This window comes from Falco cherrug, chromosome 3 (assembly GCF_023634085.1).
Source record: "Falco cherrug isolate bFalChe1 chromosome 3, bFalChe1.pri, whole genome shotgun sequence".
NCBI classification, from domain to species: Eukaryota; Metazoa; Chordata; class Aves; order Falconiformes; family Falconidae; genus Falco; species Falco cherrug.
Genome location: NC_073699.1, coordinates 50,345,652 through 50,358,462, shown reverse-complemented (window position 1 = coordinate 50,358,462; position 12,811 = coordinate 50,345,652). Strand labels below are relative to the sequence as shown.

Below are 12,811 nucleotides of genomic sequence, written 5' to 3'. Positions count from 1 at the left end.
AAATGCCCTTTTCTCTCCAGAACATGCTCCTATCCTCTATCTTAAGTCAACCCTTCCCACCACATTACTCCACTAATCAGAACCCTTTTATTCTTCCCACTCCATTTTACATTTTGTTCGCACAAGATGTGTTGAAATTGAAATTCAGATATTTGTGCATACATACTTTTTTTTAGGCAAATAATCTTGTATGACTCATCAGTGAAATGCGTGACTGTCAGCTTTGGTGGTATTACACAAAAAATCAGTGCAAGAGAATTAAAGTGCAGTGGCTCAAAAAAAAAAAAAAAAGTGTAGGTTTCCCCCCACCCTCTAATAATATTATAGCAATGCTTTTGTGTAAAGGTAGGCTGCATCTCCTTCACAGTTCTTGCACATCTCATTCTCAAAAGACTTCGGACACTTTCAAAGCCAGTATCTCTGGTACAAGCATACACCACATTTCAGGCAGCAAAGCACAAGCACAACTGCCTTCATACATGTTACCATGGCTGCAGAGTTGTGATACCTTTGTGGTATGCTTTTGATATGTCCTTAGAACATGTACAGCAGATGTCTAGCCAAAGGAAGAAGCTCTAGTAGAGATATACCTTTACTATCTTGCTTTCTCCAATAAGTCATTGTGCCTTTCCAGTTGTACAAAATTTCTGGAGACATCGTCTTGGTTAACACTATTACTTATAAAACATATTCACCTTTGCTCTCACAAATAGATTTTTTCTTTCATAGCAAAGAGCAGAAAAGAACATTTCAGATATTAAAATTGACTACTGATATACTAAGGCAATTGTTAGCGTTGCCAGTGGGCTTGCATTCAGCTCTTCTCTTCAATTCCTGATGCCCCTTGTTCTCTGCCAGGTCATGTAAGTATTACTGAAAATGCATGATAAACTCCAACACTAAAACAAGTGCAGCAAAAAATTTAGCATCTGACTTCCATTTCCAAGCCAGAAGAGTCCTAAGTGTGTAAGGTGGGGACCTACTCAAACTAAAACCACACTGCACAACCAAGTAGCAGAAAATCCACAATACAAGACCACTGAGGTGAAGCTTTGATGGCTTGATGACAACCAGAAGAAAGTCAAGAAGGAATTTCCATCTTCCAGGTCGCCCGAGCATGAGAAGGCCCATAAAGTATTGTAAGGATATGAGGAAATTTTACTTTTTTCTCTCCCTTTCATCTATAAAGCCATGAAGCCATGGAATGAACCTGTTCCTTCTGGGATGCCACCTAGCCTCAGCATTCAAAAGGTTCTGAAATTTTAAGCCGACCATTAACCGCAGCCAAGTGTCTGGGGATCTTGAGGCTCTAAACACTGAAGAAAAAGGACACGTGCAGAATCTGAAAGATGTTTAATTGAAGTGTGAAAGGTTAGCAGATGTGTGAAGAGATTCCTTTCAGAAAGGGAAGGGCTTCATAAGGCATTATGTGAGCGGAACAGATGTGTAGAATTTCTCATGAACTGGCAGAAAGACATTTTTATTGAAGTCAATAGACAGTAGTTGTAACTACAGAAAGTGTAGTACATTTTGCATCATCTGCAATTGACATACTGTGCTGTTCCCTTTCTGTCCTGCCAGCCTTGCAGTGGGTAGCAGCCCACAAAACATTCATTGGACCCAGACCAGCCTTAGAAGTCTCTCAGTTTGTACCACTTGTTCACCATGCATATACAGGCTGCAAGGAAGAGCAGGGTGCTCCTGCTCATCTGTCAGATCTGTCACCAGCCCCCTACTGTGTCACTCTAGTTCTCAAAGCTCCTGACACCACTCAGGAGCTGCATGTGTGGCAGAAGTGATTCCCGCTGGAAAAATGATCTTTCCTATTTCTCAGTGCTACACTTATCTCCTGGTTTCCCTTCCACCTTTTCCACTTGCACTGTCATGTTTTCTCTGTATTTCTTGCCTTTCTGTGTTTTCATTTTAGACTATAAAATCAATTTTGCCTTAATGCTTGATGATTTTTCTTTTCAAAGTTCTTTTTTTTGTTATTTTCCTGAATGGAAGGAGGGACCATGCTGGTAAAGTTCAGGAATCAGTATGCAGAGAATCCTGAAGGTTTCAGGGTTTGCTTCATTTACTTTAGTACAGAAAGACAGGCAAGCAGACTACAGTTTAAGATAAAGGCACCGTGTTAAAAATGCCTGATCTATTAGCATGCATACCAGAGATATGCCAAATACTAATCCATTCAGTGGGCATGCAGAACATGTACATTGGGAATTCAAGAAAATAAATGGATAGCAATAACAGACTATTAAACTCATTACAGAGTTATAATATGAAGAATTCAAGACCTTGGGATTTTTTTTCTCACTTACAAATCCAAGTTCCTAAAATGGAGCCTTGAAAACATAAAACCCGCAACAATCATAACTTTAGTCCTGTAAGCAATATGCAAAAGCTTCTTGGAGAACGTTCTTCTGACAATTGTCATTAAGAGCTGTGTGTCACATTCACACATATGACACATGTCATACTGTCTTGCAGGTCTTCCTGTCACTGTTCAGTCTTTGGGAAAACTTCATTCATCTCACAAATGTTTCATTGAATGTGTAATGCAATTCTTTTGGTGTCCCAAAATTCATTCTATTTTTCTGTTACCAATTCAGTAGTCAATTTTAATATCTGAAGTTTTTTCTGCTCTTTGCTATGAAAGAGCATCACCTAAAAATAATAATAAAAAAGTCTAACAAAACCAAAAGAGACTGTGCAGCTCCCTTCAAAATTAAGGTTTTGTACACACAAATACAGATAAACATTTTTGTGCCTTGAATGGAAGTTGTACATAAGCAAATCTAATAAGAAACTGTCCAAGTTTTCTAATCAGATAGAACAGTATGTTGCCACAGATGCCTTAAGAAATGTTTTTAGCCTTCTGATAAATAATCATTTAAATAAATTGCATAAATGTAAGTAAACTACTGCATAACATTCACAAAAAATATTTTACATAGAACATATTTACATATAAAAAAGGTAAAAATATTATTTTTAACTTCTTGACATATTATTTTGAAGCAGATTGTGTTACCTTAAAACTTCCGGTTTTGTAAGCAGAATGCAGTTAGTATCCTCAGAAGCCTACCTGCAGTGTTGCACCTTAATTAATTTGTGTGTTAGAATGAAATATAGCACCATGGATAAAAAGGAGGACATTGTTTTCTTAGTTAACCAGGCGTTAGGCAGTGTGAGATGATAGGGATGGCTCTAATGCAATTGCATTAGAAGAAAAGAGAAAAAATACTGTGTAAAGCAACATAATCTGTTGCCAACTGACTGCTACAGCTGAAATTATCAAACAAACTACAGGATGAAAACTTGTCTCAAATCTGCCCTAAGTGTGTCAACCCCATTTTAATGAGTACCTAAATAATAAAAAAGCATTACCTACTTTCCATCATTTTACGGGAAGATAAAGGTTGCGATTCTCTCAGCCAAAAAATTTATTCAGATATCTTCATTATGATGATGGCAGATGTAGGGTGTGTCTACAATGGTAATGTTCTTCAACAATATCGCTGTACTCACATAAACTGGAACATAAACTAGACATGTTTAGTCACAAAAGCTAAAAGTATTATTTCTCCACCCAGTGAAGGAGTTCATGTGAAGCAGGAGTTCAAAATCTCTTTGCCAAGAAAGATCTGAGAAAACAATGGAAAATGGAAAACAGTTTTCAGTACAAGGAAAGTAAAAATAAAATTTTAATTATCTATATCTTCTTAATATTTACATATACATTTTTGCATTAAGACTGTACAAAAGTCATAGCAACTGTAGGACAAATTAGCAAGGTATTAAAGACGAAAGCTGTATGTAAAACGTCATACTGTTCATTAAAAAAAATGCATTTAATTCTTTGTAAGTTGTATAAATTTTTACGATCAGTATTTGAAAAATCAGTACAAACTGTTACCTTTCCACTTCCAATGATGGGACATCCACAACTTTCCCAGGGCAAGTTGTTCCATTATCTCACCACCTTCATCATGAAAATTTTCTTCCTTTATGTTCAATTTAAACCTACCTTTTTTTAGTTTAAGAACATTGACCCTTGTCCTGTCACTGTAGGCCTGGGTAAAAAAGTCTTTCTCCATCTTTCTTATAAGCCCTTTTTAAGTATTGAAAGGCTGCAATAAAGACTCCCCAGAGCCTTCTCCAGGCTGAAGAAGCTCAGATCTCTAAGCCTTTCTTCACAGGAGAGGTGTTCCAGCCCTCTGGTCATGGTGTGGTCCTCCTCTGGACCTGCTCTAACAGTCCATCTCTTTCCTGGATGTCTTCACTTCTATTAGTTTACCACCACTCATACTAAATTCAACCAATTTTTTTCGGGTAAAGCTTAACTCAAAGCCGTATTGTATAGACTTCAGAGTTCAACAGCAGATAATTCATTCAGTCCAACTCTCACTTATTCCAGATTAACACTGCAGATACAAAAACTTGTAATGAATTCAAGGGGTGTCTTGGACAAGTTCTTGGAGGGCATATATAATGACTGTAATTATTTTTTAAGAAATTGTTTATGTCATTTGCACGTTTCTTAGAACACAAAACTCAACCAGTATTTTCCGAGGACACCTGAGAAGTCCTGGCTTATATTTTGATGCAGTGGAGTCTTCAGTAAATCTTCAGGCAATTTCTGTTTTATACTTAGCTCTGTGCTTATGGTATTTTAAGTTTTCTTTCTTAATCACTACTGAATTGACTGTGAACTATTTTTAGTATTGAATAATCACTAATACAGTGAAGTTCCTCAACTCATTAACAGTTGTTCAGCTATTCCAATATTCAAGTTCTTAAAGTAATGGAACGGTATTTATATTGTTTTTTCCCCTTTTACATTTCAAGTTAATAGATATTCTTTTTCCAACGTGCCTAACAAACTACAGTCAATATTTCACAAATGTTCTGGAACCAAACTCACTACCAATGCTCATGAACAAGCTTATAGAGGGTAAGGACTCTTATTACTATGCTTATGGTTTCCAGACAAAGCCCATATAACCCTGTGTGGCTTGTTTCCTTTTTATTGTCATTTATTTTTTATATAATACTTAACTATGGAAATTGGAATTAGTGGCTTAAAACTGTCATCTGTGCTAAATGTATTTCAAGTCAAACACATCATACCTTGATAAAAACATTGCTTCTATGTCTGCACAGACCTATGATAAATATGAGTGCACAAGGTATTAAACCCAGTTCTTCAGAAAAAATCCATACTGTGATGTGATTTTAACAGCTTTGTCATATATTATAGCTGTTTCTGCTGCATATCCCCGGCTTTCTCTTGCTCATTTTCTTACTGATAGCTCATAGACCCAACAGTAATCAATTAGAGTATTTGTGATGTTGCTATATTACAAACCATTCTGATTTCCTGCAAGGAGAATTAACAGTTTTTAGACTGCCTAGCTAAATCAAATTAATACAACATTTCAGTAAATAATTCCTTAATTCAGCTAAACAGTTTCCAAGCTACCAAATGTAATTACAGACACAAAAGAATTTCTCTTCCTGCACATTAAAAAGTAGTAAAATGTAAACTCGTGCTCTTGTTCTTCTGTAGCACTCTCTAGACCCAAAGCTCCAGTGCAAGGTGTCATCTTTTTTTTTTTTTTTCTTATTAATGAGATGCGGTTTGAAAGAGAACTGTGACATACAGGCCAAGCAGACATTGGCAAATGTTTGACTATGCTTAATTTCTATCATGTAATCCTTCATTTGCAGTAGTGCTATGCTTGGAGTGAAAAGGCCACCTGCCTCTTGTGTTGGCATACATGGAAGTTTAAATCTATTATGAGTGTCCCCACAACATGTCTTCCACTGGGGACTTTTTCAAAAAATGTCCACCAGCTTTAATGCAATTTCATTTGCATTATTTGAAATACGGGATGTCAAATAATGTTCTTTTACTGATCTTCCTCCTTTCTTCCTTGCTAGTATTCTACTACAAGTGAATTTAATTAATCTTTGTGAATTCCACTTAAATATTCGCCTATGATTTGGGTGCCTAATCAAGTTTTCCAGATGCTGTTTAGTTAATCCTTGCACTACAAGATATCTTAGTATACAGCATCTGCTCCAGAAATAAATTTTATTTTGGGATGTTTTAGATGCTAAATATTTTTGAGGTTTTTTAATAATGAAAAATCTAAAGATGCAAAAGCTTTTCTTGCAGCTGTTAGAAGTTATAAGCCAGCTTTTACCCTATGCCATTTTTGCAGCATTGTGCATTAGTGTCTACTGGGGAAAACATTTTTACCAGGTCCAGCACAATTACAGCACATCAGTTCAGGTCCTACATTTGTCTAACATTAGCTAGTATATAAATTTCAATGTTTTAATGAGCAAATATAACTCTTTTGTGGGTGATTTGTGTAAGGTAAGAACATACACAGATATAATGATAAGCATTTATAAATGCGGTTTTGCAGCCAGTGTGGCCACCATAAGAATTAAGGATGGAGACTGATCTATTGAAAAGCATAACAAGACATGGACTGAAGTTCAGCTCACTACTATTCTGAAAGTGATCCAATGTAAAAAACTACTTATTCAAGTGGCATTCAATAACTTTTTAACATGCTTCTTACAAAAGAATTGTCTGCTTTTCAAGAGTATGGGTGTATATACATAGAATACATATGTTATATATGCTTCTGTTTCTACTCAAATAGTCATTAAAATTGTTTTTATAATGTGCATATTTTCATCATAACTTGTATGGAGAATATATGTATGTGTTTGTGTGAGGGTACCTTGCAGTATACCTACCTGTGCAAAATGCTATGTCTGTACTCTATCACATTTACTGCTTATTAAAGCAGCAGTCAAAAAATATATTTGTCAGCAGAAAGAAAAATCATCCCTTATAGGACTAAAAATAAATTAAAGTGCTGCTGAATTATATGGTGATGTTAGAACAAAGTAACAAAAGGCTCCATAATGGCCCACAAGGTGCATATCAGCAAAGCTCAATATACCTGTCATCTGCTCTCTCACAGGCACTTTGCACAGTTCATCAAAAAAGAGAATACACTGTAAACCGTAAATAGTATTGCAAATATCTTTAATTTGCTTTTCGTACCAAAAGACTGTTAAATAACACAGAACAGAATTTCTTGATTTCTTTAATATCTTCACTTCTTTAGCAACAAATTCCACATTTTCTAGGGATATATAACTTAAGGTCTTCGTGCAGTTAATACACATAGAGCATATTGAAAAGAAACAGCATGTAAAAACTCCCTTGAAATCCAAGGTTCAGTAATAGAGGAGACAAAAGGAAACCAGGCTCACTTCAAGGTGGAGATTTAATAATGTAACGGTTGTGAACAAATATTTATTCCATGCTTAGAAATTGAAATGCTGAACAAATAGCTACTAAAACATTAATATAAACTGTCAAGCATGTTTCATACAGTCTTACGTACTGTGGCTAGAAACAAACAAATGATGGTGGGTCATCCATCAGTAATAAGCAAATAAACTGTATTCTTTTAACATTCGATGTAACTTCAGTAATTGGTAAAAACAGTTATTTTATTAGGGCTGACTTCCTTGCTTTTTTCCTTTGTCTCATTTTTGTTTTTTTATCCTCTGTGTCCTCCCCTGTCTTTCCCTTTATGGTTAGAAAGCCATAGCAGTTGACAAAGGAAATTGCCTTGGACCATAATTCTTTTTAGTAAGACACTCTCCAGAGATTGGTAACACAGTAGAACTGAAGATGAACAAGACCTTAATCCTACTGAGCTCCCTACTGCTGCTATCAGTATGGACAAAGTGTCACTTTGCAAGAATGCAATTTTTCTCAATTAGGTATGAGACAAACAGCCAAATTAAGGTGTATCCCAGGTGCCTGAAGACCCAATTACTTTTATTCTTGAAAATAAGGACCTACAAGAAATCTGCTCTTGATTTAGATTGACTTGTAGGAGTATCACTTATTTTAGTCAGATGACAGACAACATTAGCTTGAAAGGTGTCCACTGAAATTTAGCATAATTCTGTAATATATATAAAGTATAAAAATTGCCTTAACAAGCTAAATAGAAGAAAGATTTAATCAGAGTATCAGGGGAAAAGGAGGCAGTGTTGGAAAAGTACAGCTACAGCTTTTTGAAGATGCAATGGAAAAGAGGACAAAGGGATTTGCTGAAACTAATATTTTAAAAGCGACCCCTGACATCCTCTTCTTAATAAAGATGGTTTCATTATTTACTCCATCATTTACAGGTGGTCTGAGATGTATCTGTCTAATCATTATAAAATACTGACAGACTCTTTCAGGTTTTTTCCAAACATCCTAATGAAGCCAAACTTCTTTTGCTATTACATAATAAAACTTGTATGATTCATGTCAATTGAAAATATCAAAAAAACCTGCATTTGGTGATGTGCATTGACAGGTGAAATAATGCCATTGCAATATGTGGTACAAACACTATTTCACAAGTTCATTAAGTGTAAATGGTCTCTTTACAAGAGCAGAATTGGTCCGCAGTGCATGATCCAATGTAGAAGAGGTAAGACTTTATAAATTGAAGGTGGTCCATCATTGAAGCAATAGGACACAAATTAATTCTGTTCTGGTTGGAGACTCATGTTGACAAAATACAGCTTTTCTTTCCTAGTGCCAAATGCAAAATACCCTGTATATCCTTTCTAAACCATATAGCTATCACAGAGTCATGGACTAGTCAGACACCCATATTTCTATGTATAGTAAAAATACAGAGACACCTGTTTATTCTGTTTGGTAATCCAGTCTTTGTCTAAAGTAGATCAAGCTCCTTGACCTGAAACAAAAAAACCAAACCAACCAACCAAACAAACAAACAAAAAAACCCACCCCAACTCTAACCAATGCTCCCAATCATATCCTAAACTAAGATAACTGTGATGCATTCCCACTTTTCTGATGCCATTATCTAGATGGGAAGTGATTTTGTTTGATGGGGTCTCATCAACATTTACTCCAGGATTCTGAAATAATGGGAATGAGTAGCAAACTGACATATGATATGAATTTGAAAATATTTTCTAATGTTCCTTGCAGAACAGGTATTCTAGATTTAGCACTAGTGCTAAGAATAGAAGCAATATAATTTTCTTCACTTATGTGACTGTGGGGAACATCAGCAAACTATTACAGGTACTGAAGTCAATAGCTTTTCTTCCATGTGCCATTTATGTATTACATTTCTGTCTCATCTATAAAATAAAAATAATCAGGCAGAGAGAATCCTTGCGTAATTATAGCAAAATAACACTAGCAGAAGATAATAGGTAGCAGTTTGGTTATAAAGAGTAGAACAAATGAGCCCTAGATGATTACTCATAAATAAAATATTTCTCATTAAAAAGTATTGGTGGAGAATCTTGGTCCCAGACATGTCAAAGGAAAAAAAAAAATCTATTCATTTCAGTGAAGACAGGATTTTGCTTTTTCATGATTTCTTATTACAATAACTTAATAGCATCTCAAGAGAAGTTTTAAATCTAATTTGGCAACTTGTCTGCACTGTTTGTTTGCATTGCATTCTGGTATTCTTTGAAGTTAATTTTATTAAATGGTATAAAATATAAAAAGCAGCCTAAGTGATCTATGAATAATAATTTGGAAAATGATTTCTATCTTGGTGGTTTTCAATGTTATGCATAATACACACATTATTATTCAATGAGATTGTCTTCTTACAGTGCATTTCTCAAAACATGGATTAACTATGTCAGATTTTCCATTACCACACTAGATGTATGCAAATTGTGAAGCTGGTGGTATTTTCAGTATATGCTGCTACCTTGGTCCCCAGTTTCTAAATTAGACTGCTTGCTGTTATTCACAAGTTCTGTCTCTACTCATGAATTGAGAGTTCCCTTTTAAAGGCAGTAAGTAGTGCATACTGAGTTCTCAACTTGGTCTTCCATCAAGGCACCATAAGGTTGAGTGCCTCTACTTGAGAAGTGTCTCAGGGTCCTCACAAGTAGCTGATGCCAGCACCTACCACAGAACCTTTTTTAACGTTGCAATTTGTACTTTAAAAGGACTTGCCGCCTGGTCTACCTGTCAAATCTGTCTTAGGGTAAATGAAAATTTGCTGCTTCCTAAAAATGCTATATATAGCCTTGTAAAATATTCTCAGTGATGCAGGTTATGCACAGTTACTGAGGATTATACAAGAAAAGCTCTTAAGGAGAACAGGTTACTTTTATTAACTAAAAGAAGCCCTATCATTATATATTACAGAGTTTTGAGCTCATTAACACTGTATCTTCAAACAAGTACTTCTGCTTATATTTTATATTTCATAAAAACTTATTTAGAAATTATTTATATGACATAAGTTTAGTTTTTCAGAAATTTGAGGAAAAGCCAACATGTTTTACAAATATACTTACTGCTTAGAAACCAATCTATACATACATATAAATTTGTACAAAATTATATCAACCTATGTTAACTCTGATGCAAGCATTCAACAAACGATTCTGAGAAACTGTGATGTTCAAAAACATGGATAAAAAGCATTCAATTGGCTTTGACAGTGGTATAGATCAGTATCCCCAAGGGTTCCTATTCCTAATACAGAATTACCCTTTAAAATTAGAATTCAGAAGTCCCCACAGGGAGCACTGTGACACTGAAGTCAGCCCATAAGAACATGAAAGATACTAATATGTGAAACTCTCTCTCATGCATTTATGTCACTGCTGTAGCTACACATCTCTGTGAAACTGGGTGCTTAGGTGAGTAGATTTTGCTTCTCTTTTCTATTTTGGCACTCTGAGGTAGTAATTGAAAATGGATAGGTCTGGTCCCTGTTCACTGCTTATGCATTCTGCAGTAACGAAAGGAAAAACCTCCACCCAGAACATATGAAATCACAAGAGGATGTAACCCAGGGATCCTCAAGTACTGTGTTTTAAGAGAGAGATCTGACTGCTAGTTACAGCATTCTGCATCATCTTGTACATCTGCTACACATGCAAAACATGCAGTTCTGGCTACACAGGGCAGCACTTCAGTAAATGGGTCTTCCTGGGCATATGCTTAACTAATTCACCCAATCTTCAGTATCTAGAATTTGGACATATGGTTTAAGCTAGTTGTTACACTTTTGATGTAGTGTGGTACATTGAGGTGTAGACGCATCCAGAGTGCATCGGAGTGAACCAGTATTTCAAACCAAGATGAAGGAACTGTTATTCAGAAGTTCTCTAGAACAAAAGAAGTAGCCAGGATGACTAGCTTGAACGTTTGAAATACTTTGTATTGCTGACTTAGTAACTTAAAACTCACATTTCTCCACTCTAATTTTTGCAGAAAGAACTCTCCTTCATGTAGACATCTTTGGGAAAAAGTGTGCGCAATTTGTTGATCAATATCATTGCATGCATTGTCAATGGCATTTTTATTCCTTACACTTTAGATGGAAAGTTTTTTAATAGTCTCTGAAGTGTGCTGTTGAACTGTCAGTTCTAAGAACTTGTTTCATATCCTTATGGAAGAGGTGCAGTCTTGTTGGGATTAATCTCAAGAAGAATTTCATGCCCTCCATGCTATAAATCTGATTTTGCAATGTACATAAGTAAGAGCCATTGCTATGTAGGGCTCTTGGAAACCAATTTTATACGTAAACTGGAGTGTGTTCTTGAATCATGCCTGTGGTTTGGTGTGGCATTCTCGTTCCTCTGAGTGGGAATGAAGTGAGTGGCAAAAGTGCATGGGAAATGCTGAAGCACTACAGTTTTGCATGTCCTTCATCTTCACTCAAACTTAATGTGGTTGGGAATAAGGCCAGATACCCTGGGACTTTGCATGCCCCTGTAAGGGTCCTTCTTACTACTGCACCTCTCTCTTGCTTCTTTTATTGTTGTTCTCCTGAGACAGGTAGACCATCAATGCCCTTTACATTTCTCATCTAGGAAACTACGTGCTTATATAGATTTGCTGTTCCTGTAGAAAGGCAATGGTCTTGACCTTCTGACAAGATTTGTTGAGTTACATAGGTCTGTAAAAAAGGAGTTTACAACATAGGTAGGATGTATAACCACCTGAATGGTATACTGGGCTGTTTTGGTTTGTTTTTTTTAACTTACTATCTACAGGGTGTAAGTAAACGTTATTGATCAAACAAGGTGGAAGTAATTGCACACAGAGATGAGGGTAGCTATTCTATTTTCTGTAGCACAGATTGGTGGGCCCAGGAAGACAGCATTTGAAACAAATATGATATCGTTCCACAAAAATCGCCAAATTCCTCTAGTTTTTCTGAAAGATAATGTCTTTAACACTGTTTATGGTAGATGGGAGCTCACATATCATACAAAAACAGAGAATGAAAGTGGTGCTGAGAATTGGGATTTTTTATCTGGGGCAAATACAAAGAGAGAATTTTAGGGAAAATAATTCTAGCACTTGCTTTGTGTAATGTATGCAGTTAAGATACTTTCCTTTTGGCTGGTTTGGGTTTTTTCCCCCTCAAGTTACTAAGATAAACACAGCTAATTTTCTTTAGCTTAGTGCAGGTTAGAGATTTGTGTTAGTCATTAACATAAAGAGATCAACACATCCTGAAGCAAAGGGACCTGCATAGATTTAGGACAGTTAAAAATTTGGCCTCCCTTATATTCTGTTTAATTTAAAGTAGATACTAAATCATTCATCAATAAAGACAAAGGGCACAGATGGAAGTATCGTCCTACACCACTGAGAGGAAGTAATTTACAAACCCTTAGAAAAAAAGAATGGAGTAGCACATCTTGCCTTAAATTCGTGTTGTCCCATGCATGTGAAATTAGT

The 12,811-nt window shown here is 35.8% G+C and overlaps 1 protein-coding gene across 5 annotated transcripts in view; it reads left to right on the top strand.

The window, feature by feature from the left end:
* SNTG1 (syntrophin gamma 1) overlaps positions 1 to 12,811 on the top strand; it is a 359,106-nt gene that overhangs the window by 329,500 nt on the left and 16,795 nt on the right. The window lies entirely within an intron of this gene.